Source organism: Canis lupus, chromosome 21, assembly GCF_011100685.1.
Source record: "Canis lupus familiaris isolate Mischka breed German Shepherd chromosome 21, alternate assembly UU_Cfam_GSD_1.0, whole genome shotgun sequence".
Lineage (NCBI taxonomy): Eukaryota > Metazoa > Chordata > Mammalia > Carnivora > Canidae > Canis > Canis lupus.
The window spans coordinates 35,758,586-35,783,129 of record NC_049242.1 but is presented as its reverse complement, the minus strand read 5'-3'; the positions used below and the strand labels follow the sequence as shown (position 1 = coordinate 35,783,129).

Sequence of the window (24,544 nt, the reverse complement as noted above, 5' to 3'; positions counted from 1 at the left end):
TTAGTTTCCCCTTTGCTGCCAAAGAGGATCCATTTATGGTTAAGAGTGCCTCCCACCTACCCACCCCTCCCCAAAATAGCCAAAGTTCACTCCTTCAACAAATATTTACTGAGCTCCCCTTGAGTCCTAGGCCCTCCAAGGATTTATATATGGCTGGAGCTTAGCGAGAGTCTAAGATCATGGAATTTATAAACAGGAGGCCCGGGATGTGTGCCAGCTCAGCCCTTAGGCGGCTCTACTACCCTGGGCAGGGTAAAACTTTAAGTTAATTTTCTCATCTGTGAAATGGGAATGAATCCACCTGCCTTATTATAAAGATGAAATGATCTTTATAAAGTGTAAAGTGCAATGTAAGCCTAAGGTGTAAAAAGCACTGATATAACACTGCACACTTCTCCTGCCCTAGAGAAGTTTACAACCTGGCAATCTTTGGAAAATAATCCAAGGTACATATTTGGCAAACATCACATTCCCTATAATTTGGGCAAAGGTTGTGTTTCAACCTGCTAGTAGAGATAGAGCCTGTGGTCAGTCCTAGGCTTCCTGTCTGTAATCCCCAGAAGTTGCAAGAAGGTGCAGAGTAAAAAAAGAGTAACCAGGACCTGCCTGGCCCTGTATCAAGCCTGGGTGAATGAAAGACCCAGAGCACAGCCTGAAGATTGAGACACATGAAAAGATCAACTGGAATTGTGGTCAATCAGAAACAAAACAAAACTCCATATGAGCACAAGAGGGATGAGCCAGCACACACATCCCTCCCCATATACGTTTCAGACAATGATGAAACTCACCACCCATTGCCTGACCCTCCTCTATGGACACATCCTATATTCTGTGTTTCTCCAGGGAAGAGGGAGGATTCTCAGGCCATAGCAGATGGGCTTATCAGGACCTCTGTGACCAGACACTAAGACCAGAGTTCTTGCAGTAGCTTTCCCCAGGTCCAGCCAACCCCTTCCTAGCCTACTGTTCAGGATCTCACCTCCCATAGGTCCTTGGTACCCACCAGGCCAGCCTCTAAATGTCCAGACCTGATTGCCTACTTCCCCTCCATGGGGACCTCCACCAGGCTCCAGCCTTGGGTTGGGCACTGACACTCTCCCCTTCCTGCCCCTCCCCTCCCCTTCTCTACTCTCCCGTCCACCAGGACCCGCCCTGGTCTCACATGTTCAGAGAAGCATCTAAAGGCAGGGCCAGTTCTATTCATCTGTATGTTCCCTCTAACTCAGAGCATTCTGTAAGTCTTTCATCCTCCTGTAAATGCAGAATGACGGTCCCAAAATGTTCTCTGGTGTCTATATAAACAAGGGAGGCAGAAGAGGAGGAGGAGGAGAGGAAGGACGCCAGACTAGAAGTCCAGGGCCCATGTTCCAATTCTCCATTTGACATAAATTAGGTAGGTAACCTTGAGAAAGTATCTTCAGGCGAGGCCTCAGTTTCCCTGCCTGGTAATGAGGGGTTAGCGCTAAATAATCTCTTGGGTTCTCTCTAATTATAAAATTCAGTATTACAGAAACCAGACTAGCCTGGCCATAGGAGACATGTGTCCTGGTCCTTATGAGCTGCAGTCGGGAGTGTAAGTTACCTGACTGCCCAGACCTCAGTCTCCATATCTATAAAAAATCTCCATGGATGACAGGAGTGTGAGGTTCCCACCAGACACTGCCATAGAGCTTCACGAGCCACAAAGCCCTGAAGAAGTCTTGGGGTTTGAACTCCCTCAGTTGATAAACAGCTGCTGACCCCCTAACACCATGCCTCCAAGATGGTGCTGCCTGGCCCAGACAGGAAGGTTGGACGATGGGTCCTTGTCCTCGAGGCTCCCACAGCTAGAGAGTTGGACAAACAAGTGAACAAACCTTAACTCAGCCAGTCATGTGTCTGGCTTCTGAACAAAGTGCTACGGGAGTATAAGGAGGAGGAGGTGCCAACTCTGCCTGGAGAAGGGAAGGAAGCTTCTAGAAGGAATGGCATGTCCTGGACTTGGACAGCTGTTCCAGGAATTGTGGGAGTAAAGGCAGGGCAAATGAGAGAGGCAGAAAAGGATACAAAGTGAGGCTGAGGTCTAACAGGAGGGGTCCTTGGGGGCCACCAGGACAGTGTTGGTCAGATTTCTTCCTGAAAGCGCTGGTGGCACTGTGGAGGACAGAGCAGGGGAACAGAGTGGAGCTGGGGAGAGCAGTGGGGGCTCCCACGACAGCTCCTGAGGGCAACTGTGCTGACAAGTCATTATCAATTACTGTCCATACCCCACCACGCAGGCCCTAAGCCTCTATGGACTTGCAGAATCTACAGACAGAGGTGGGCAGCTCTGCTCTCTGCAGAAGGAACTCAAGCAGAGGAAGATGCTGCAATCACATCGTCAAATCGTGGACACACGGTGGAGTGCTGTGCAGTCACTCCCTCCAGAAGCTGCCCAGCCAGATTCCTGCCCCGGCCCAGATGTGGGCCAGCCGGAGACGGAAGCGCCATCGGGGCTGGGACTGCAGTCGGGACAGTTGAGCTGCTGCTCCTACTAAAGGGACAAGGGACAGAGAGTCTGGCCACCCAAAGACCACTGATCTAGATCCCAGACACACTTCAGTCTCAGCCCCTGGCCCCCTCCCTCCTCTGACAGCATGGAGGGCCACACGACCGAGGTCACTGCACGCAAAGACAGAGGGCCAAGGAGGGCAAGGCAGGTCTTCACCAACCGGTGTCTCTCCAACCCAGGTCACGTTCCCTGGGGCTTAAGGAAAGAGTGCAAGTGCCCCTACACTTTCCAAAGCCTGAAGCCAGCTCCTCAAGTGTAACTCAATGGCACAAAAGAGACTTACTTGATTCTTAGGCATTGCAGTGACTAAAGCCATCTCCTTGCAGGATAAGCCACGCCCAGGTTGCCATGTTCCTTTAAATACAAGAGCCTGGCGATGAACATTATCTTACCTTACAGCCTCCTATCTTTACCCTGCCACAAGGTCCCACAAGTTGTGTACTTTGCCCCCTAGAAACACTACCCAAGAGGAAATGCACAGGGAATTTCTCTCTGTGCCCCAAGTTTTGCATGAGGAAAGGAACTGTTAGGTGGTTAACCAAATCCCACTGTGTCTACTGCATGGGCACCCTAGGGTTTATCACATCGCCATGCAAAGGCTTGCAGAGAGAGTAAGATGGGTCTGGAAAAGATTACTTCAGTAGCTGCTTTAGTAAAAAAACAGGAAGTGCCAGAATTTCTAAGGTGAAGACACGCTGCAAGTAAGTCAAGCTGCTGTAAAACCTTGGTAATAAGTCACCAATGTGAAATCTGTCGTATTTCCCGAGGTGGAAAGGGTCCAAGACACTAAATAAACTAGGAAGTTCTAAAAGCAGACCATCTGGTGGTGGCGGAGTTTCCTAAACAAACTACTATCTTGGCTTCCCTTGGCTACCCAAATGATTTGGTCATATCCTACTGCTTCTGCAGGAAAGGCCCCTGCACCTGTTTGGAAACGGAGCCCAGAGTTCCAAAACATTTCTAAGGAATTACTTTTACGACTCCAAACTTCTAAGAGGTAGCCTCAAGAGGACAAAAGTCAACATGGATGAGAAATCGGGAGCTGTACCAGAGGCAATACACACACTCCATGCACAGAGGCACGCTTCCCTCGGCAGGCTGGTGGGCCTCCTTCCCCAAGTAATCACACTCATGTTTGCTCTACATACCATGGACTGAGTCTAGAGCCTGGGACTTGAATTCACTTTCAGAATTCTCAGGCCATGAATGGAAGAGCAGCTACTATCTACCGAGCCCTGGCCACTCATGGAACGCACACTGGTAGACGGGATGTGTTCTGTTCCAGTGACTCCTCGTAGACAGGAACAGAAGGCATCTGCCACGGTGCCACAGGATTCGGCCCAGGGCTGCTGACCCAGCGCTCATGGGCTTTCCCACCACACCAGGGTGAGGTGTCCTAGCACAGCGATGGTGGGTCCACATGGTCCGGCCCGCAAGAAGCCTGGTGAGCTCCGAGGGCAGCCACTTGGACAGAAGGTACAATCATCCCCATCATGATTATCATTATCAAGCCATACCTCCCGGGCCCATGGCAGCTGACAAAACAGGCTGGCCTGCCTCGCCCACATTCTATCAGCCTGAGCCGTAGGCTCAGAGAGGCTGAAGGACTCCACTTATCTGCCCCCCTGCTTCTCAAGGGAAGCGCACTGGATTGTCCACACGGTGGGATGCATGCAGGTAGGCACTTCTGGACCAGTCTGTAAGGGCCAACCATTGGTTAGATTCCCACACAGGCCTGGGCACATTGGGATCCAGACACTCCAAGGATCAATTCAAACCCTCTGTCCAACCAACAGCTAAATGTACTTCAAACTTCCCTTAATGCCACTAAAGCAGAAGGCCCTGGGGTGGGGGGGGGGGGGGGGCGGGGGGTCCTTGGCTTCCATATCTATAAAATGAGAAGCTTGACCTAATGGGTGATTTCCTCACCAAAGACCCCTTCTAGCTGCACCCCCACCATGGGCCCTGACTTTAAGAGATACCTACAAAGCCAGTCAGTGGTTAAAAGGAAGACTTAAAAGGATTAACCCATGGCCAGGCCTTGAGGTGGGTAGTCAGCCCATGCCGGCTCAGACAATCCTCCCAGCAACCCGATGAGGCAGGCGGTATAATCATGTCACGGAGGGCAACACCGAGGCATTGGCACAGCAAGTGGCTCACCTGGAGACCAAATCAGCGCTGGCCACGGCACCTGGGACTCATGGCGGAGCTGGCCTGCCGCCATGCTCACGTATGCTCCTTGACACAATATTTCCCTTTGTAACAGAATGAGGAAATAATGTCTCCTCTCTGACTTGCCACCTTGACTGCCCATCCCATGCAAAGAAGCACCAAGTCTCTAGGCCCCTGCGCATGTGACTTGGGTGGTTCAAGGAAGATTTCCTGTGGGGTTGAGTAGTTTCATGCTCTTGAGGGACATGAGAGTATCTCAGGGGACCTTTCTCTCTTCTGTGCTCCCAGCCTAGCTCTATAGAATCAAGGTCTTCACTGAGCAACCCCCAGCACTTGGAACGGGGCCTGGCACCCACTAGGCACTCCTAAATTCAATATTTATTGAATGAAGTACTGAAGAAATTCACCAGTTGGATGTACTTAAGGCTTCTTCAAGAACCCTTTGGTGTAAGTTAGCATGAGATACACCAAGACTGGCTCAGAACCACAACTCTGGCCCCTCAGCTGTGTGTGCCAAGGTCTCCATGCCCCACCCGCCCCCCTGGACAGAGAATGAATGCTCAGATGCTGAGCCAGGTCTGCTCTTCATCCCAGGTACCAGGCGAGCATCTGCTAGAGCAAGAGATGCATGTGAACGTAAGGCTACCCAGTGAAATGGGCAGGGGCTCAGGCCCTGGAATCTGGCAAACCTGGGTTCCTCCCCCAGCTCTGCCACTTTAAATTAGTCAGCTGGCCCCAGGCAAGTCATGTAATTGCTGTGAGCCTCAGTTTCTTATTTAAAAATGGGACTAATGTCAGTACCTCCTCCACAGGCTTGTCCTGAAGATGAAGGGAGATAATGCAGCTATCTCCCTTCATGTGGGGTCCTCTGCTTGGGTGCAATCCTAGCTCTCTTACTAGCTCGTTGTGTGACCTTGGGCAGACCACCTCACCTCTCTGTGCCTCAGCTGCCCAGGAGAGATCATGGGATTGATTGCAAAGATTAAATGAGTTATACAGGTAAAGACCTTAGAATAATGTCTGGCAGAAAGTAAGCATTCCACACAAGTGAGTTAGCATTATTCTTAATTATTATTATTTCAAGCGTCCTTCTCCCTCTCCGTCAAATAGGTGGGCATGGGACTCAAGAGAGTTTCATCACAGTAGCTTTCCTCCTTGGCCATGATCTTGAGTACCAAGGGTATGCACCTGCTCCAAGATGGGCCCAGTTCTACTCTGAAAGCCTGGGGAGGGCCTGGTCCTCCTGGAATGGGTAGAGGGCTGTGTGGGGTCAGCGGGGAGCTGCCTGCAGCCATGGGCCACTGAGCCGGGGATCCTGGGCCGGGGATGCCGCGCTGCACGTCATCTGTTCTCTTCCTGGGGCTGGATTCCACAGCATTTCCTTTTGAGTCGAAGTCTCCCCTCAAACCTTCCAAAGTAACCCTTTGTTGCTTAAGCTTATTCAAGTTGTGTTCCTGTCACTTGAAACCAAAAGAGTCTCAACTAACAATAGCACTCGGCAACTGGCCGCTGCATCACCACTAAACCCCACCCAGGAAGCAAAGCCAGCTGCGGTGGGACCCAGACCGCCAGGAGAAAGCAAACGTGTGCAGCAAGGTGTCTCTGCAAAGTGAAGTGACGGGAGGCCTGTAGAAGCCCCTGCCCCGTGCCCTTCCTGGGAGAGAAAGATGCTGGAAACAAAAATGTGAACAGCCCCTTCCTGCAGCCCCTGGCTGGGAACCCAACCTTGGATGTGGGTCCCCCTCACCGTGAGGGGTCAGAAAGAGGAAGAAGAGAAAGGGGAGAGATTTTCATAGACTTCACAGTGGTGTGGAAAAAAAAAAAAAAACTCCAGGCAGTCACTTGAGGCAACTCTTTTCAGAGAAGGAAGGTGTGTAAAAGGGGAGGCCACCTCGTCTGAGCCCTAAGAGGGACTCTTTCCTTCGTGCAATTGCCCTGACCTTGCAGCATAGCCAAAGGAGCCGGATGCTCATCTAACTCATTTTCCAGCTGAGGAGGCTGAAGCTCAGAGACTTCATTGCCTGACTCACCAAGGTCATGCTGCTAGTGCCTGATGCCCCATCCACCTGCCACGGACACTGCCACAGATGCCAGCACACTCTGGCCCCAAGCCCGAGGCCTCCTCCTCACCCAGACCCTCCGCTGCCACTCAGGCTTGTGCTCAGTCCACCCGGCGGAGACGGTCATGTGCTGCTGCCCCTCGTTGACAACCAGCTCTCTGCCCTGGCCCAGGGACATCTTCCCAGAGGGAGGGGCTGCCTTCAGGTGCTGACAGGATGGGGAGCGTCACAGACACCTGGAGTGAGTCCCCTGGACACGTTTCCTTCATTAGTTGCTTTGTTCCCCAAGAACCACGGTGTGATGCTATGGAGCTGGCACGTGTCTGTGGGTTTCTAACCAGGATATGCCTGCTAGAGCCCGTGTGGGGTTTCATAAGATTTGGTTTTTGGGGCTTTTCTCCTGTCACTTCTCCCAGGAGAGTCTGACTTGACAGGTACAACTACATCGCCTGCCACGGTAGCGCACTAAACGGTGCCTGTCTCCGCACCGCCTTCCGGGCCAGCACCAAAGACAGCAGACTCCTGTGCCCCGGGGGCCCTCCCACCGCATCCTCTCCGTTCCCTCCGTTCCCTCCGGGAAAAGCAGCTCCAGCGTCATTCAGGTAGGTTTTAAAACAGTTTCAGAGAAACAGAAACCACAAAACCCCCAGAACCTGGTCTCTGGGGGCAAAAACACGCTGATTGCCACCCCATCTCCAGCGGCATCAGCCAGGGGGGTAGATGAGCACATCTGCACGCCAGGCCCCAGGGGACCCAACACCAAAGTCGCTGCAGGCATATGTGCAGCAGCCAGTGGGGTGAGGCGTCTGCAGACAGACGGATGGGGCTGGAGCAGGGAGCCGTAGCTCCCAACCTCCCCGAGCCGCCTTGGCAGGGCGCGGGTTGGCCCTGTGGGTGTGCGGGAGGGGGGGGGTTTGCTGAGCCATTCCAAAGAGGCATCCCCCAAGGACCGTGGAGGACACACACTTGGCAGTGCCCACGCTGCGCCCCCGAGCCTGCCTGCCAGCTAGTGGCCTCCTTCCTCTTTGTTTTCTAGCAGCTGGGTTCAGGCAGCGGCTGCCCCCGTCCCAGGGGACTATCCAGACAGGTATTTCCCTTACTTTTTCTTTTTCTTTTGGTAGCTTTGCTATTGAAATAGCTCTGCGATTTAAAAATAAATGAATCAAGAGGAACCGGCTGACTTTCCCTCAGGGCACGATTTGGTGGCACTGCCTGGGCTGAGTGTGACTGCCAGGCGACACAGCACTGCCCGGTGTTGGAGTGGCACGCGGTCCCCCGGAGGGCTCCATGGCCAAGCAGGGTCAGCTGGAGATGGGAAAAGGGGAGGGAACGCTCAAAGAGGTCCCGTGTTCTGGCCCCCCCCCTCCCCACCTGGTTTCCTTTAAACCAGCCAGGAAAAACCATTCAATAAGCGTTTGCTGAGTGTTCTGGCAAAGACTGGGAAGAGCATGCAACAGCAAGGGAAACAGGGAGGTCGTGGGAAGCAGAGGCAGTAGAAGGAAGAATGCTGTGGCTGGGCCAGCCGGCACCTGGCCTCGAGGCCGGCCTCACTGCCTCCATGTCCTGAGATGCCCGGCAGGTCATTCTGGCACGGAGACTCGTTTGCTTCCCTTTGGGGGATGAGGTCTACCTTTCCAAGCTAGGGTGTGGATTAAACACAACGGTGCCTATCAAAGGCTAGTAAAGGCTGCCACAGGGGAGCTCCTGACAAGAGCCAGGAGCAGCAGGCTAAGTGCCTTGCACGGGATTATTTCAGCAGAACATTACAACTTCCCTGTGAAATAGGTACTATGAAAGCACCTATTCCCACAGGAAGCAGAGCTAGAACGTACACCCAGGCCAGCCAGACTCCAAAGTCCTCACCTCTGCTCTGCTCCCTACCCTGGGGTAGGTGCTCAAAACACATTACATAACATGTGAATGCTGAGCTCTAGCTGCTGGCTCTCTCCACCCAGGAGACGGGGAGGAGAAGGGAGGGGGAGTTTGTGCTGAAAGAGTTTAGGAAGACTTTCTGGAGTGGGCAGGGCTAATCCAGGCCCCAGAGACACAGAAAGGCAAAGAGGATGAAGAGAAGCACTGCAGACCAGAAAAGCTGAAGCAAGGAGCTAGAGGCAGAGGTGACCAGGCAGGCAGGCAGCACAGGGCAGCGGAGACTGGCCAGGCTGGAGGAAGAGGGGATGCGGGGCTGGCCTGAGGGAGGGATGGGCCGCCTGAGCCATCGTGTTGGGGGGGCCATTCCACCTGGGATCTTTCTCACCCACACCCCAGAGCCACTCCTGTGTCTGCTCCTCTGGTCACCCGACCGTCCTGGAGGGAACCAAAAATCACAATGGTAAAGACCCAATAACCCCTTTGCCCCCACAGCAGGCCCAGCACCCAACCCGATGAGCAGGTGACATGCTGGCTCCCTGCCTGCACTGCCATGCCAACCAGCCAGGCCCAAACTCTAGTCCACTTCTGGGGCACCAGGAATCTGGATGCAGCCACATGCGCCTAAGTACCACCACTGCCAGCCACCACTCAAGGTTCCCAGGAGGGAGAAGAGGTCTGAAGGGAGCTGCAGGACATGAGCTCCTTCTGGCTGGGCCCCTATCTCACTGGACTTCGTATTCCCCACACCGGCCGGGACATGACAGGTACTTCCTCAATAACTGCATGCTAAGCTGAACAAAACAGAAGATTCTTCTGCTTAAGCAACAGCTCTGGAGTTTAAGTCTGGATTCAAGTCTGTCCTGGAACCTGGGGCTTGGTCCCACCTTTTCTGGAAGGGTCCCTTGCCTCCTTGTCTCCTGGAAAGGAAGTGCCTCCTGCCCCCAACAGGCTCTCTACTTTGATGCCCCTCCACCCCCGCCCCGGGAGCTCCCCTGCACCCTGGACATGGCTCTGGGCCCTGCAATCAGCACCTGCTCCTCCTGCTTCCTGGGAGAAGCATGGGGGCCAGCCTCCTCCAATTCCAACTGCAGGTACCCGCAAGGAGTGTCTGTGCTCAGGCCCAGCTCCCAGGGCTTAAAACCGAAGTGCCCTCCTCACTGCCTCTACTCCCCCACAAGCCCAGAGCACAGAGCCCCCCAGCCCAGGCCTCAGACCCACCAAGGATGGAAATGGGAATGGAGAGGATTTAAGCAAGTCAGATCTCTGGCTGGGCTCAAGCCCACTGTCCTGTGCTTTTTTGGAACTAACAGACCTGGAGGCAGGGGGGTGGGGTGGAGGGTAGAAGGCAGGGGAGGGGGACAGGAGTGGGGAAGGTAGCAGAACTGTATAAAGATCTGTTGGTCATGTGGTCTCCTCTCACCCCTCCTCAGGAGAAGGGCACAGGGGAACAGATGGAGAGGCTCTGTCCACCTGAGCCTCCAGACCAAGGCTTCCAGGGATGGGCAGGGGGCCGCCTGTTTTGTCACCTTCTGCCTGAGGGTCTGTGGACAGATTACTGAACTCTGCGAGGTTCAATCTCCTGGGATAACAACCAGGGACCACAGGGAACAACTGTGAAGACTGAGTGGAATATGAATGCAAATGTGTGTGGCCTCCTGTAAAGCACCCTTAGAAATATCAGACACTGGGGATCCCTGGGTGGCGCAGTGGTTTAGTGCCTGCCTTTGGCCCAGGGCACGATCCTGGAGTCCCGGGATCGAGTACCACATCGGGCTCCCTGCATGGAGCCTGCTTCTCCCTCTGCCTGTTTCTCTGCCTCTCTCTCTCTCTCTCTCTTTGTCTATCATGGATAAATAAATAAAATATTAAAAAAAAAAGAAAGAAATATCAGACATTGTCCATAACCCTGGGAGGTGGGGTGTGTAGGTCAGACCATGCGGCTGCAAGCAAAATGGAAAACTAGGAACCCATTCCACCTGGCAAACTTCTTTCCATATCTTCTAGGACAAGGCACAGGTCTCCAGGGGTTTCACAACAAACAAACAAACAAACCCTAAGACCTATTCCCTGGTCTCAAGCACTCATGGCCTGGTGAAAAGCTACACCCACATTTACATAATAAGGCAAAACAAAATGCTACTGGAGGGACCATACAGAGCGGATAGGACATTTTATTCTGGCCTCAGAGGTCAAAGGAGGCTTTCATAACGTTACAATATAATAATTATTAGCATAATATTAATTCTCAGGGCTTGCTTGGGGCCAGGGAGTTCTGGGTATTCACATGACTTACCTCATTTAATTTTCATAAAATTCCTATGAGTGGGTTTGCAGATAACCAAACTGAGGCGCAAAGGAATTCACTCCTCTCTTGGCCTTACGTGGCTGGTGGGTGGGAGAGCTGGGATTTGCACCCATCAGACTCTGCTCTTCTAGCACACCAGGGGCTGAGTCAACCAAGAGAGGTCTCAGGCCGACTCTGTCTGTGGCTGAAAGGCCCTGATAAGGCCCGTGGGGGAGAAGCCAGTGAGGAAAGGTGCTGACTTACCCACAGTATCTCCCACCCATGTATAACCCTGACTCCTGGCGCAGCGTCCTACCTCTGACACTGCCCCCGGTCTATCTGTGAGGTTGGCCATGGCTCTGTATTCCCCAAGGCTCCATGTCACCACCAACACCAAGGGACGTTAATGTAGCCTATATGTCAACACACATTTATATGATCGATCACTCATGGCATAATTGTTCTTATTAGAAAAGGTGGTTCAACGTCGGGGTGGAGGGAGGACTCTCAAATCCTGACTCTGCCACTTATGGGCTGTGCAACCTTGGGCAAATCTTAGCACCTCTGAGCCTCAGCTTCCCCCCCTGTAAGATGTGGTTAACAATGCTTATCTCAGGGCAGGTGTTGCAAAGATGAAATGAGATAGTATGTCTAGGGCAGGACCTGGCACCCCATAAGCACAGTAAGTAATGGTTGAATAAACGGCTTTACAAAGGATTTCCACTAGAAAATCACTTTCTGTGCAATGATATCAAGTGGTAACAGTACTTTTAACTAGTACCCATCTGCCACTAAGTTAAAGCTGTCACATGCATTACCTCAGTCCCTAAAAGCATAATTTTCTTCATTTGACTTAGCTTTAGGACAACAGAAAAGATATGTCCAACACACTAATTTTACTTACATACACCTACATACGGAGAGAGAAACAGGATGGTCAGACAAGCTAATATTTACTGGGCACTGACTGTGTACCAGGTACTGTGCTAAATGTTCTACATTCAAAATGCACCTATAAGGTACGTACTACTTTAGCCCCATTTTACAGGGCTGGGGCTTGAAGCACAGAGAGGTTAAGTAACTTTCCCAAGGTCACTTTGGTAGGATTCAAACCCAGAGCCCACATTCTTTTTTTTAATTTTTTTAAAAGATTTTATTTATTCATGAGAGACACAGAGAGAGAGGCAGAGACACAGGCAGAGGGAGAAGCAGGCTCCATGCAGGGAGCCCGATGTGGGACTTGATCCCGGGTCTCCAGGATCCCACCCTGGACTGAAGGCGGTGCTAGCCGTTGAGCAACCCGGGCTGCCCAAAGCCCACATTCTTCAAGCACTATACTATTTTAAAATATACTATTCTATAATAAAGTCACAACAAGAAAGTTGTTCTGACCCCCAAGCCCTAAATTCTAAGAACTTCAGTGCATTGCTCCTCATTCCCCCTCCAACCTAAGCTCTGCCATCATTCCCCTTCTACCAGTTACCTGCTCTCCCCCTCACCCCTGTCCCAGTGCTCCCTCTTCCCAGTTCCACCCCACTGTACCTAAGTCAGAGGGGTCAAACTCACGGCCTTCTGTAGGCCCTAGGCATCTGGGATCTCCGCCTGCCATTCAGCCTCTCTGCTACAGCCCCCTATACCCCATCCTCTACAGTCACCTGGGATATCTTACCGCACATGACACCCTTCTGCTCAAGCACACTCAAAGGCCCCCTGCTGCCTAGAGCCGAAGCCCCCAGTGGATGGAAAAGGAATCAACTGGGGACTCAAGATCCCTGTAGGATCTGGCCTGGCCTCCTTCCCTTTGGACCCAGAGCTCTCTTTCTCTGGCTTATATGTCCCAGAGGCAGGGCAAGTCAGTAAGGTCTTTCCAACCACCCCATCTAAAACTCCAGACTTCCCCTCCACCTGCACCCAGAACATCCTATCTTTTTCCCTGCTTAGTGATCTCCACACGCCTCATCACCTCGTCTCATACATTTGACCTGCTACGGTCTCTCTCCCCCCCTGCTAGAACATATGGTCTATGTGGCAAGGGCTCTCACCCCTTTTTCCCCCTTCTGCAACCCTAGCACCTAGAACAGCTTCCAGTACAGAAGAAGAACTCATAAATATCTGCTGAATGAACATTCAACATGCCTAAGGAGAAAGTGTCCAAACAGAACAATGGGTGGGGGAAATAGCTAGCGTGCCTCTGGCCTCCTTCTCTGCTCCTGAAGACGTTTCTGGAGCAGAGGCTGTAGATGTCTAGATTAAGATATACAGAGGTCAGAACACTTTCTAGGTCATTCTCCATTGGATTTATAAAAATGCCCTAGGAGACCCTCGGCCCATATCCTCCCGGCCCTGTTCTGAACTTAGGGCATTCATTTGCACCCACGTGTGCACACAAACACACACTCTCTCACCCTGTCATACTGAAGACTGTCTGCCTCTGTCCTAAACTCATGTGTCCAGCCTCATTTCCTCCTGCCCACCTTCAAACTAAACTATGTCCCATCTCCCCAGGCCTCTACACCCACTAGAAATACTCTCCTCTTCCTTCCATGTACCCATTTGCACTCCATGGATCCTTCTAGATTCAGATCAAATGCAGCCTCCTCCTCTCCCCATCTTCCCTCTTTCCCTTCCAAGCTTCCTGGGCCCTCTCCAGCCCCTAGGAAACATTCCCCACACCCATTGCTATCTCTACCGTCTTACGGAATTAGTCATGAACTACCTTGTGATTTGCCTTCTATGATCTGCTTTGAAAAATATATATACGTCTTGTTTTCCTGAGTATGTGGTGAATGCTTTGGGAGGTGAGGCAGGGCCCTACCCTCGTTGCCATCTACATAGCACAGGGCTTAGGGCACACAGTAGGTGCTCGAAGTCGGCTTCGCAATTACCTGTCCAAGGTAAATAAGTCACCTTCCTAATCAGGTCATTTCCTCAGTTACAGGTGCCTGGACCAGCTTCTCCCAATACCCTGCATTTTTTCTTCAGGGTCTGCTCTGCCCTTGGTAATCTGCAAGCCCAGTTATGAGCTTCTGCTTTCAAAGGGTGTTAGACCCATTCTAATCACGCTCCCCTGAGCCGGGCAGATAAGTACAATGTGTGAAGAAATGATCCGTAAAGTCCTGCAGGTCTGGAAAAGGAAAGTATATCGTTCTTGGAGGCAAACCCAGGCATTCAGAGCATTCCAGTTACCTCAAATACCGAAATTCAACAGGGAGGGAAACACACACCATGGTGGGAGTTTTAGGGGAGTCATGGCAAAAAACCAACACTTGAGGCTCACGCGCACCTGTGGAGCACAAGCTCTTAGTAAACCATGATTACAAGTGGCAGCAAAGTCTCAAGTTACTTCTGAGCTTCAAAGAAGAGAGTCCAGAGGGAGGCAGTTTACTCAGACCCTCTGTGTACCAGACTGTAGAAGAGGGTCCCCTCGCATCCCTCCTGCAAGGTCAGTGGGCTGTCACTAGCCCCTGACTCAACCAGGTGAGTCACACTCTTTCCACAGTTCACCAAGCAGGAGTCCCAGGTAGTCTGTGGCTGGGTTTTTTGTTTCTTTTCTTTTTTAATTTAGAGTAGAAAATACATTCAAAAGTCAAAACTCACAAAAGCACCCAGGAAATGTGTGCCTTCTACGGCATCTGCCCGGCCTGCCCCCACGCTGAACCAGGGAGCCGCTCTCTCTAGTGGCTTGTGCTGCATCCCTGACAATGTTTATGTGTGTACACGCAGATCTAAATGTTTGTTCTTTTCTTTAGTGACTGATACACACCTCTCCGTGGCCAGCTTTTATCTCTTCAAGGAACAGACTTGGGATGGGAGACAGAGGATCTCTACATAACAACAACAAAAAAGCATGAAACAAAGGAAAATGTTCTGGAGAACACAGGTGTGTGCTCAGAGAAGAACGAAGCCATAATGGGAAGGTCCCTGGGGGGGGTGGGGGGGGGGCATGGGGGTCAGCTGCTGATGGGATCTCAGCCCAGCCAGGGAAGAGCTCAGGTGGGGCAGGTGGGGGGTGTGGGGGGCGAGTGGGAGACACCACAGCCAAGGGCTGAAACCCCACTGGCTGAAATCTCCTGGCTGGCCTCACCTTCCAGAACAGGGAGGAAGTATCCATAGAAACAGGACTAACCTGATTCCCACAACAACGGCAGAATGGGTTAGTGACCAGGAGGCGGAGGAACTGTGGAGGAAAAGCAATCATTTCCTCCGAAATTTGTTGGGAGACCAAGAAGGGGAAGTTGGCGCCAGAGACTCTCACCGACTTCAAATGGCTGGGAGCATGGAAGGACCAGAGATTGAGGAAGTCCGTGATTCAGACTCTGAAAAGCAGTTCCAGTTCCACCAGGGAGTGAGGGCGGAGGAGTGGTGAGGAGGAGGGAAGGGGAGGAAGGGAGATGAGGAGGAGGAGGAGGGTGGGGCGAGGAGCCTTTTGGGGTGCAGGCCGCTCACCATAGACTGGGAACAGTCTGGGGACACGCTGGCGAGACTCCAACTCCCCCTCTTCCCCGAACTGTGAAACCTTGAGCAAATCACTTAACCCCTCTGTGCCTTCATTTCCTCATTGGTAAGTGGGGCAAATGACAACATCTACCTCAGGGGCTTGGCACAAGAATTAAACGAGTTTATGTTTACAAAGCCCTGATACCGGCGCTTGGCACACAGACAGCTACTATGTAACATGGTGCAGAGCAGGAACCATGTGGTTGCACCGGGGGGCCCTTGACAAGGCCAGTTGTTGTTTTTGTTTTTTTTTTTTAAGGCCAGTTGTTTAAAAACCCCATCACTGAAAGTGTCCCATCACTGGAAGAAGGACGCATAACCAAGAAAGCCCTAAGACAGTAATGCAAGGCCTGTCCCCGTGTCAACCACAGGATGCAAGCAGAGGATGCAAGCACGGCAGAGGGCAGAGGGCAGGAAGATCTGGGGAGGTCTTCTTGACCCAAGGGGTCCAGAGCCACAGAGGGGCCCTGGGAAGTCGGACCTCGGTTCCACTCCAGGTGCATAGGGGCCCCTCTCTAAAAGAGCCATCTTTAGGGATCCCTGGGTGGCGCAGCGGTTTGGCGCCTGCCTTTGGCCCAGGGCGCGATCCTGGAGACCCGGGATCGAATCCCACATCGGGCTCCCGGTGCATGGAGGCTGCTTCTCCCTCTGCCTGTGTCTCTGCCTCTCTCTCTCTCTGTGACTATCATGAATAAATAAATAAAATTTAAAAAAAATAAAAATAAAAGAGCCATCTTTAGACTGACAAAGATCCAACACCAAAATGAGAAAGGGAGCTGGGATGGGGGACAAGCTTGGTTTTTAAAATACATATATTTGGATATTTTCAGTGACTGTAAGTCCCTTGGCCCAGAGCATTGGGAACTCTTGCAGATGAGACCGCTGAACTCCTGCTGCATCTCTGCGGGGCAGCCCGGGGACACCCGAAAGTGGTCTCGGGGCACTCTGGGAACTGCCAACATGTGCTGTCAACCAGAGTCCACTTCGTTCTGTGAGGGGATACTTGGTGGCAGATGGAAGATTGCAATAGCCATGGCATATCCAGATTCAAGAAGACATCTGGTCGGAAGTCAGAAAAGCAAATGGACAGTGACTCAGGAAAGGAGCAGCCTAGACAGCCATTCCCAAAACAAGTTGATGGAAGATTTCATGTTGCCTGAGGGGAAGGCTCTAGTAGCCTGCCAGGGGGCTCTCTCCTGATAAGCATTTTATCAGCAACTCAGGTGATGCTATGGAAGGAGTTCAATTAATTAACATATAATGTATTATTGGTTTCAGAGGTAGAGTTCAGTGATCCATCTGTGGTGATAACACCCCAAGCTCATCATGTCAGGTACCCTCCTTACTGCCCATCACCCAGTTACCCCCATCCCACACCACCTCCCTACCCGCCTCCCCTCCAGCAAAGATATGGAAGGCGTACTTAAAAGAGGATCCTGAAAGAGCTCAATGGAACATGGTTGCACCGAATTTAACAAAGTTGAAATTTAACAGAAATGGTTGTTCTGAATCAGATGGGAGCAAAATAGGAGGCTCCGCATTGAAGTTCTAAAGCCACACGCGTTTAGGACAGAGAAGATGCAGCTTAGCAATACCACGTGTTAAAAAGATCTGGTCAGCAGTAAACGTCAGTGAGTCGAGGGTGTGATGTAGCTGCCAGAAAAGCTGCTGAGATCTTGGGCTGCATTAAGAGGAGTAGAATGGCCTAAACTAGGGAGGTGAATACCACGAAAACCACATATGGTCTGGGCGCTGCCCTCAGGGTAGGAGAAAAATATGAACAAACGGGAGTTTGCTCAGAGGAGAACCACAGAGAAGGTAAAAAGAACTGAACTCACATCACAGATTAATCTGGAAGACTTAAGAGAGAACAAGAGGGCTCCCTTTTGTTCTACTACTAATCTTTACTAATCTGCCTCTTGTTTACTAGTATCATGTTTTACTAATGAGAAGATGCGTATTTTTTCAATCATAAAATCTCTGAAAGCAGAATGTAACTTCTAGCCCCTTAACATCTAAGTAAGATGAAGAAAAGCATCACCGCTTTACCAAAATACAATAATGCGTCAGAAGAGCCACAAAGATGGCTGAGTCAAAAAGTGACTTGGAAGAGTCACGTTCTGAAACTACAGATGGTTTAGAAAAGGCTTATCCAATTTGTCTTCATTTTTCCGTACATACAAGTGTTATGGGATACAAACTTCTATCCAAAGTCTAAAAGGGAAAAAAAATAAAAATTTAAATTAAAAAAAAAAAGTCTAAAAGGGTTCTTTCAGGAAATATACAACTTTTCGGTGATCACAAAGTCTTGTTCCACAATTTAACTGGAAGCACTTTTTCTTTCCTGAAGGTACACGAAATAGTGGTACACCTTCCGATGGGTGGTATCGCAGACTGGATTCAAAACCTGTATCTGAGGAGCTGACGTGTGGAGGGAAAGAGGAGACTCGTTCCCTATGGCTTCCAAGAAGGAAGACTGGGACCAAATGCCAGAAGCTATCGGGAGCCATCAGGGAGGTGACAGAGAGGAGCTGCCCAAAGATGGAACAGGTCAGCTCTGATGTGCAAGCCCAGGCTGGGCCACCACGTGGGGAAATCTAACACCAACGGGAACAGCCCTGTGGCTCCAAGGTCTGATGGAGGAGATCTCACCACAAAGGGAAAGGTGCTTCATCTTTCTTCATCGCACACGTAGGTGCTTTGATGGAGCCATTCTCTTAAAAAGTCACTCCTTAAAGGTAGTTCACACTCAGGGAACAGTACTGACTGGGAGGCCAGAAGCAAAGAGGAGCCCCGTCCATGTCGATGCTCTCAGACTCCTGTGGGCCAATTCGGGGATGGGCTGGAAGAGGATGGGCCTCCTCTACACCCGCCGCGTACCAGGCACCACCATAGGTGTGCCACGTACGTTGCCCCATTTAATCCTCACAGCTGCCCTGAGAGGTGGATATTATCACTCCTATCTAACAGGAGAAACTTGAAGCTCAGTGAAAGCAAATGGCTGGCCAAACAAAGGTCTTACAACTCTGAAAACCATGGGCAGTGTGACAACGTGGGTCAGATAAAGGAAACTCCAGAAGTCTCAGTTGCAGAAGGAATAAACTGAACAATTAACTGATCAATCAATGAACCAATGTGGTCTCATTTTGGTAGCACCGATACTAGAAAAAAGAAAGATGAAAGCTGGTTCGGTGCCCTACACGCCCCGCCCCACCCCACCCCACCCCACCCCCGACAATAGCTCCCATGGGCGCTGAACTCATGTCATTTGCTGCCTGTAGGAGCAATTTATTTATTCCATCACATACATCGAGGGTGTTTCTGAGGCCTATATGGCAGAGAACAGGTGCTGGCAACCCTGCTCAAATGTCAAAGCCTTAGGGGCACCAGGTTGCCATGCCTCCCACCTGCCAGGTTAACACTGGAACTGGCGGCAGCTGAGCTCAGCTTCTGTCCTCTCCCCACGGCCAGGTGTCCAGAGGGCTGGGGTTGGGGGGAAAGGCTGGGGAGTCAGCCCAGCCCCTGCATGTTCCAGCTGCCTGGAGACATAAGTTATGCCCCACATGCATACCCACGTGTCTCCACGGGGGACATAAACCCAAAGTGTGCAGCACCCACCTGAAGGGGATATTCAGGTGCTTGTGAGACCCCAAGGAAGGGAGAATCAGTCCCTTCAGAGGCTGGCCCACAATGCTCTGCGAACACCTGACACCTGCAGAAACCCCCCTACGCAGCCCCTAGCACTCAGGGCTGGCCGGATTCCAGCCTTCCACAGCTTCCACAGCGCCCCCTAGGCAGCCCCCATGTTTCTACCATGTGGCATCCTGAATGTGCCTTCACTTTTCCACATTTTTTGGTGCTAAACCTCTGGCCATCTCTGCCTTTGGAAATTCTATTTTTCCAAGACCCACCTCAACCACCAAGGGCCACCTCCTCTAGGAAACCCTCCCTGATTCCACCATGAGGCTCTCCAAAGCACATTCAACACTCTACGTTGATATATGGGTAGCTTGTCTATGCACCTCCGCGCATTAGGCTGGGGCTCTGCTCCTGTCATTCATCGCAGCATCCCCAGCACAGCAGCTACACACTGAGCTCAAGAGCCTTGGCCATGTTGCTCCATGCCCTGCCTGACGGCACCTTATTTACAGTCCTGATTCCCTCCTGCACCTCTTCCAGATGACTCATCCCCTTAGGTTCAGCCTCAGCTGACAGCTAATCAGAGATAAACTAATCTGTCAACCTATCCTTCGCCATTAAATTCTGTATTTTTTATAAGGGCCTGCTGAAAACAAAGGTGAGAATTTCACCTCCAAGGCTCTGGAGGAGATATTTTTGATGACAAAGGATCTTGCACCAAGCAATTGAGCAAGCCAGTGCTACAAGTGTACACATCCTAAATTCGAAGAATGCCAGAGCTGTGAGAAAGGGGTGGGGCTCTGTCCTCAAAAGTGATGGCCAAGTGCAATTAAAGCTGCCCAAGACAAACCACAAGATCACGGCTTAGCAGAAATGGTGGAGGGAGAAGAGACTTGACTCCCATCTGGCTGCATGACCTTGAGCAAGGAACCACGGCTCCCTGGCTTCTGCTCAGTACCAACAGACCCCTGAGCCTTGGGTTCCCCATAAGCAAAAACCACTGTGGCAGGAGTGAGAGCTGGATGATCTCAGAGGGCCCTTCCAGTCTGACATCCCAAAGTCCTGTGACTCATGGCCTCCATCTCTCTCCCTCCCTCCCGGGAGGTCAGTATCATTTGAGCCTACCCTAGTTCCTCTCCCGACTCACCTTGAACCCCACCCGGGTCTGAAGGGAAAGGCAATGTTAAAGATCTCCCAGCGGGTCAGCAGGCAGCCGGGGGAGGAGGGGGAAAGGGTGCACCACCACAGGTGAAAGGAAGGGTCAGAACTGGAGGCAGGTGTTGGTATCTATGGACACAGAAATGCTCCTCATTCACGCTGCCATCTGTCCCAGCCTGGAAAAAGACAGCTGGTCGCCTTTGCTTTCCTGACCTACCTTTTTAAGAGATTACAACTGCTTGCCAAATTTAAGTGCTGCTCTAAAAGCAGGACATATAAGGTCTCTCAGCCTGGATCGGAAGGTTTCAGAGCGGGTAAAGAGCAGGAGCGATGCAGAATAAAGCTTGGAGGCAATCTAGGCCGCTCTGTGCAGCCATGCCAATTAAACATCTTTAAAAATAGCCTCTCTCTTCTCTCGTGCTGAAGATAAAGATGAAGTTTCAGCAATAACCAGACATCTGCTAGGAGCTTCTGAAGAGATCACAACATAAACACTCCGGAGAGCAGCCATAAACAGCCCAGAGCCCTCCCCAGGCGGCCAGCAGCGTCCTGCTCACCAGCGTGGGTGGGGAGGGACACAGAAGGAGGGGGTGCTGTGGACAGGCTGGGCTCCCCAGGGTGGGAGGAGGTGGGGAGGAGCTCGACTGGACAGAAAATGGAGAACTGGCTGCCTTCTGCAGGGAAATAAGAGCTCAGGAACCCACCAAGAGAATTTCCAGGAAGGAATTCAGATGATTCCAGGCCAGTGTCATTTGTTCTGAAAATGGGTCACTCCTTAAAAGTGGAAGATATTTCTGAGTGCCTATCTATGCAGGGTGCTTCACAAACAACTATTTTAATTCCATATCTACATCAACCCCTTGAGATAGATGTAATGACCTCCTTTATATAGACTAAAATACTAGTGTTCATGGACTTGCCCGAGGCCACATGGCTGGGATTTGAACCCAGGTCTGTCTTAGTGGGACTGCCTGTTTGTGCCTATATCACCTATATCCAGAACAGGCCCCTGAGGTGTATTCTCAACGCCCAGGCTCTCTGCACCCACAAATCTAACACATGGAAATTCTGCATGGGGAGAGGTGGCAAAGTAGGGGGGGAGGGGCAATACTCAAGCTTTGGCTAATTCAAGTAACCACCGAGCCTCGGGAGCCCTGTGGGCCTTGCCACTCCTCATCCTGGTTGCTTCCCAGCAGGTCCAAAGAGGAGCCAAGGGGGAGATGGGTGCAAATCGAGGCCTGGATTCTGCTGCCAGGATCCACGGGAGACTAGTGACAGCAGATGCCACTGAGGAAGAAAAGGGAGAGCTGGAGGACGGGAAGAAGAGAGACTTTTCATTGGATGACCTTTGTCCTAAGTGAATGAGTAGGTTGCCACCGTCTGTGCATGGGGGGGGGGGGGCACCCTGCATCCCTGTGCATGTGTGTCTCTGTGTGGGTGGGTGAGTCATTTTTTAAGAGAGTCCATGATGTCAGGTACAAGATAACAGACACGCCCAGGCTAGAGATGGAAACCTGGAGCGAGCAGGAGTGCTGGGCCCTTGGCTGCCACAAACCTAGAATCCAGAACAAGCCTGAGACCTCATCCAGAGCCTCCTCCTTCCTACCCAACAGTCCTGTCTGGCAGCTCCAGGCAGGCAGCTGAGCAGCTATCCTGGCATGGACCCCATGGTCCCCAAGGCCTTGACCATTTGCACATGCCGCACAGGACGTTCCCTGAGAAAAGAGATGGACCTAGTCGTCTCTCTGAAGTCTAGAAGGAGGCCTCCCCCATGGTCCCTGTCTATTCCTCTCTTCTGTTTTCCCTTTCATCTGCGATCAGATCCCTACCTCCTTCCTGCAGGGGTCTCCTCACCTCACCTTTGCATCAAGCTGTGCAGAAAGCCTGCTCTCCTAATACAGGAGCCACCACCTGCGCTCTGACTTCACAGCAGCCACGACCTCGGCGTCCTAACCTCAGTACCCCCTCCTGCTCTTCCAGGATGAACTGTTACCTGACAGAGGGTTCAGTGGCTCTAGAAGGCCCCCCGGCAGGCCCTGGGCCTGCTCTGCTCCAGGCAGCAACTCTCCCAGGGACCAAAGGGTCTGAGCAGCTTTTTCCTGAAACCTCTCCATCCTCCCCCTACACTTCATCTCTTGGCCCCGGGTACAAGTGAAACCCTGAGATCCTGCAAATCTTCACTCGTTACAATCAGTACCCAGATAAGTAGCCCAGGCCAGCCATTCAGAGTCACCAGAGCAAAGCCCTGGTTTCCGCATCTGCTGCAGCACATTGATACGACAGGAGCAAGGCCAGGACAGGATGTTCTGAAACTCCCACTCCTGCCTCTGGCATGGCTGGGCTGGGCCACTGGACTGGGTGTGTCAGGAGCTCACAACCTTCTCTGGTGGCAGCTCGGAGATCCAAAGCCACCGTCCAGCTCCTTGCAACCCTCCTCTTGCTGCCAGCAGAAAGGATATCTGCTCGGGACATCCCTCTAGGCGGGGGCGGGGCTGGGGGGGACCTGAGCCCCAAAGCAGCAGGAAACAAATCCCTCCTCCAAGAGACCGCCTTTACCTGTGTATTCCCCAAAGAGAAATCTGACCAGGCCTAGGAAGGAATGCAAATGCAGCCAGGGATGGGGGGGGGCCACCCCTCTGCTGTGAGGTGGGGATTCGGGGTGGGGTGCAGGCACGGAAATTACCCTGACCCTCAGGGGAGAGAACCACTACTGCAAATAAAGAACTCACCACAAGCCCAACCTTAAAAACACCAGCACCGTCCACACACAATTCCCTGCCAGCCACCAGGGCGACAGGCCACATTTTCCTAGGATGATCTACGATAGTATTTAGGTGTGTGAAGGGTACAGAGCAATTGCATTTAAGAAACGATACCAGCCCTGCCCTTCATATGGGGCACAGCAATGGACCCTTTCTCAGCAGCTAACAGAGAAGGGAAGGGTCTCAAAAATCAGATTTCACCATGATCTGGCCTTGCAGTGAAAGTCTGTTTGTGACCAGAGGGCCCCACGTCCCCTATCATCCCTGCCAGCCCTGAGTTTGTGAGACCAGATGATCAGGTGCTTTTAGAAAGGAGGAGACTTATCAGTGCAGACCAGTCATGTTTTCTACCTCTGGAGAAGATGCAGGGAGGAAACAGAAATGGTGGAGGGAGCGGTCAGGGCCCCCTGCCCCCCAAAGTGAGCTGAGCGGGGTGTTTGGCTATCAGGCACTTTCCCAAGAGGACAAGACAGGCCATCCCGGCCTGAAGCTTCGCCCTGCCGACCTTGCCTTAATGACCATGTCATTCTGTGTTCCTCTGAGAGCTCAACCTCTCCTGAGTAAAAAAAATCAAAATCAAGAGCCTACCATTAGAATGATTTCATTCTCAGGAAGGAAAGGGGAAAGGGAGGAGGTAAAATAGGAGAGAGGATGAGGCTGCATGGGTTCCATTGCTTCCTATCTCTGAAGTCCCAGCTTTCTTTATTCTCTAATTTGTGGAAACTCAGGTAAGTTCTATAGGATAATTCATAAAACAAATAAATAAAACAAGCAAATATCAAGATCCCAATGGCTCTGTGACCTTGTTCACATACACAGCCACACAAAATCCATGTATAATTTTGTATGACCATCCACATTGAAGAAAATTCTCTTTTTAAGAGGGAAAAAAACCAATTCTTGGATTTTCCATTAGAAAAAAAAAAGTTTTTCTTGTGAACATTTTGGGAAAATACTCAAAAGATGACAAAAGATAAAGGAAAAAGAATCAACTGTAGCACTGCCATCAAAAAAGAAGGATTTATGGCAGCCCGGGTGGCTCAGCAGTTTAGCGCTGCCTTCAGCCCAGGGCATGATCCTAGAGACCCCGGATCGAGTCCCACATCGGGCTCCCTGCATGGAGCCTGCTTCTCCCTCTGCCTGAGTCTCTGCCTCTCTCTTCACGCTCTCTGTCTCTGTCTCTCTCTCTCTCTCTCTGTGTCTCTCGTGGATAAATAAATGAAATCTTTTTTTTTTTAAAGAAGGACTTAAAAATTCTGTTATATTTCTAACTAGTGGAAAAGACTATATGGGGGGGTACAAGACAAAACAAACAACGACAAAAACAAAAGGAAGACAAAACAATTGTTCATTCTGAGGGCTGTTTGCACAGGGGGGAGGGCCCTCCTCGGTGGGCCAGACCTTATGGCGATTTGACAGGGAATCCAGCAGGAGTGAGGCAGACCTCTTCCTTCCCTCCCGAGCTGCCAGTCTCCTTCATCAGGATGCCCACAAAGGTGCCAGAGGTGACACTATCCCTTCACCACAAATTCGGACAAGATACTGAAAGGTCATAAGTGTTTGTGGT

At 51.5% G+C, this 24,544-nt stretch overlaps 1 protein-coding gene and 1 long non-coding RNA gene across 4 annotated transcripts in view; one reads left to right on the top strand and one right to left on the bottom strand.

The window, feature by feature from the left end:
- Positions 1 to 24,544, bottom strand: part of MICAL2 (microtubule associated monooxygenase, calponin and LIM domain containing 2) — a 135,662-nt gene that overhangs the window by 107,864 nt on the left and 3,254 nt on the right.
- On the top strand, positions 15,024 to 24,094 carry LOC111091558. Of its 3 annotated transcripts, none has more exons than XR_005375754.1 (4): positions 15,024 to 15,283; positions 17,769 to 18,109; positions 21,412 to 21,580; positions 22,058 to 24,094. It is a non-coding gene; the product is annotated as an uncharacterized LOC111091558 (long non-coding RNA). The 3 variants fall into 3 exon arrangements; XR_005375755.1 differs by having other exon boundaries at positions 21,409 to 21,580; XR_005375753.1 differs by lacking the exons at positions 21,412 to 21,580; positions 22,058 to 24,094 and having other exon boundaries at positions 15,026 to 15,283; positions 17,769 to 18,540.